The sequence below is a fragment of the Carassius auratus genome, chromosome 38, assembly GCF_003368295.1.
Source record: "Carassius auratus strain Wakin chromosome 38, ASM336829v1, whole genome shotgun sequence".
NCBI lineage: Eukaryota > Metazoa > Chordata > Actinopteri > Cypriniformes > Cyprinidae > Carassius > Carassius auratus.
This window is the reverse complement of record NC_039280.1, coordinates 12,786,461-12,789,824: the sequence shown is the minus strand read 5'-3', so window position 1 is coordinate 12,789,824 and position 3,364 is coordinate 12,786,461. Positions and strand designations below refer to the sequence as shown.

The 3,364-nt window shown below is 37.0% G+C and overlaps 1 long non-coding RNA gene across 1 annotated transcript; it reads left to right on the top strand.

Annotated features, from left to right (window-relative positions):
• The first annotated feature begins 1,363 nt into the window (after positions 1-1,363).
• LOC113057124 (uncharacterized) lies at positions 1,364-2,603 on the top strand. Its single transcript, XR_003277778.1, has 2 exons — positions 1,364-1,519; positions 2,094-2,603. It is a non-coding gene; the product is annotated as an uncharacterized LOC113057124 (long non-coding RNA).
• Positions 2,604-3,364: the final 761 nt, after the last annotated feature.

Here is a 3,364-nt window from a genome sequence, read left to right as displayed (position 1 = left end):
TTCCATCGGGGAATATAAAGTTTAAGAGCCTTTCGCTATCAGTGACCCAAGAAGAGGAGGCATTTGTTGAAGAAGTGGCCGTTTAATTGCGGAACTGCAAGGCTGCGCAGAGGGTTGCTAATGCGTTTCTGAACAATGACACCTTTGGAATTACAGTTACAGGAGAACAGGGCCCCTAATTTATGTCAGCACTATTGCAGGGTTGAATTTATTGATGGTAATGCAAGATGGAGAGATCTGCTTAAAAAGCCCCAAGGCCTCTTATTATACAACTTGTCTGTCTTTCACACTAACCTGAACTGTAACTGTAGAATCTTAGCTGACATGAAGGACATATGGCATCCAAAGAAACCATTAGAAGGACAGTACCCCTCTCGCTCAGAGGAGCGTTAATGAACCCAACGCTCTCTCCTCCCCCCTTATACTATTGAAGTGTTACTAAAGTTAGACCGCTTGCGATCTGTGCATTTTTAAAAAGGGAACTGTTGAAGTCATTTGATGGAAAGTGAATGCTAATTTTCTGGTTGCTTTAGGATTATTATTCAAAGCCAGGGAGAGGAAATATCAGGATGGAACTGGAGAGCAGGACGAATGCAGAAAGCAGCTGGCCTGTAACAGAGAGGTCAGCTGGGAAACACCACAGCCCCACGTATATATGGCTGGGTGTATATATATATTGTTTTAATGTTCAAGCCTGCACTCTGGCTGCTTTTCAAAAAGTGATTTTTGTCAAGGGAAGGCATGTGTTCTATAGGCATGTTGACTCTGAACCCCTCTGACCCTTTAAAAGACACAAGAATGTACTAATTCTCAATAATTTCACCTTTGTGTTTTACTGCAGTGGTGGGAGAGGAACATCCAGGTTTATTGGCAATTAGAGGCCCTAAAATTTACCCGTTTCCAGTCACTTCCCTCTTTGAATATTAAAGTTCCTCTCCGAGCCTTATCAGTTCATCATTCGGATCACATTAGAGGTCAACCTCCTCGCGACTGTGAGGTTATATCAATACAATACAGACATGTCCATACCAGTATTGGTTGTACCTTGTAATCTGCCGACTCGACAGTTCTGTGAGGTGTTACTTACTATAGGCACTGGAATCAAAACCGTTGTCTCTAGAGGACAATATCGATGATGAACATAAGGCCATATATTGTTAAAGGGACAGCTGTCATCATTATCATCAAAATACTTAAAAGAATGTGTCAGCTATTAAAATGAAACTTAGATGGGTCAAAAATATTGGACCTCATTGTATGGATTTTTTTATTTTTTATTTCATGTTCTGCCAAAGAAAAATCATACAGGTTTGGAACGACTTGATGGTGATGGTTTTTTTTTTTTTTTTTTGGGGGGGGGGTAACTATCCCTTTAACCATATCTGAACCTAATTAGAGAGCTGGAGAACTGTACATCTCGTCCAATGCAGACCAAACCCTCCCCCTTCGGTCCTTCACGGGACACCAGGAAGCTTCTGAACAGCTGCTTAGACACTTGTCTGCACTGAGTTACTGCAAGGTGCCTCTCTTTCTGCTTTTATTGATAATATTACTATAGTTGATGTAAATACAGCTTTGACCTTGTGTCTCTATATCAGCGTGGGCCACGGCTGACCCCTGTGTCTGTGTCCCTCAGGTGAGGCTCAGACAGGACGCCAAAAACTTGCTGGGCAACAATAAATATCCAAATGCTTTCCTTTCATTTTTTTTATATGCTTATATTTGATACTCAGCCATAGCTTCATACAGGAACATAAATAACGTATCCACTGACTTTATCTTAAAGGAGTAGTTTACCCCAAAAAATGAAAATTCTAATTTGAGAATCATATAAGAATGTTTCACACAGTGAAAATGTTCATGTTTGAGTAAACGATTCCTTTAAATCTTAGAATCGTAACTCAAATAAATTGTAAAATAGTAATTTAATGGGATATAATTGTTGAACCTTTATTCCCGTTTTTTTTTCTTCTGAAATGATCCTCTTTTGTGAAGCACGCTCAAATTTTTACAATAAATTCTAATGTAATAATTTAAGCATATATGTAAAGCCAGCTGTTCACTCTTCTCTGGGTCTTTTGTAACACATACAGGCACTTGTTTCTACTGTGTACCATCTCACAGCCATCAGGCCTTTTATCAGCCCTGACCTGTGGGTGTAAAGTCCTCTCTAATGCGTGACTGCGGAGGACTGCTCTACTGTCCAAATGTCTGCTCCAGCTGCCACACACACTGGCAAACACACACTCATGCATATGATGGCTGAGTTGCTGCTGTCCTGTCCTGCACTGTATTTAATCATTAGATTCAGACTTGGTGTGTATGAATATAAAATGTTATTTTCCTGCAGAACAACGGTTTGAATTGGTTGGATTATCCGTCTGATCAAAATAAATTGTCACCATTTGCTACAACATTTTTGTCTAGCTTGTGCTTGCGAAGTAAATAACAAAGAGGTACCAGCTACTAACAGATGTCAGACTTTTGCACTGTTATGAAATTAACGGGCTCCATATAAGCCATGGTTACATTTGTCACATTAACAATATAAACAGTCAAACAATAAGGCATTATGCTGTCTATCATGTGCAACAGTTTTGATTTATATTGGAGATTATTTTGTATTGTAAAGGACTAATCTTGCAAAGGTTGTTTGTTTAAAGTATATGTTCACACTATATTCTTTAAACACAATTAAAATAATAATAATAATAATTTAAAAAAATTAATCAGAAGAAAACTGCTCAAAAAAATATTGTTTTTAAGTTGTAAATATTTAAGTAAATAGGCAAATTTCTAGAGATCCAACTATAAGTGACTGAAACATTATAGATTGGCTTTCTATTTTGGAGTGGACACATGTAGCCATCCATCAGCTCTGTGCGTAAGAGAGTGTGGGTGGCCTGCACTGACGGTATTATTGCAATTTGTATTCAACTGACAGTAATTCCACTGTCCCCATGAAGACCCCCAGCACATGCACACACACACACACACACACATACTTGCATTTGTTGTTAATGGAGACTCTCCATAGGTGTAATGATTTTTATACTCTACAATATATACTGTGTATATATATATATATATATATATATATATATATATATATATATAATATGAACAATTTGCTTGTATTTTTTTAATCTTAAATTAGGTTATCTTTCACAAATCAGTCACATATGCAATGTAATCAGCGAAATTCAATTGTTGTACAGTACTTTAACATTGGAATACATTTGTAAAATTATAGAATGCTTAGTAGTTTTAGTTTATAAATCAAGGTAATAAACAGATTTTATCAAAATTATTTTTTTTGTGAGAAAACAGTGTCACGGAAAATAAAAACTTTCTTTAATAAAGT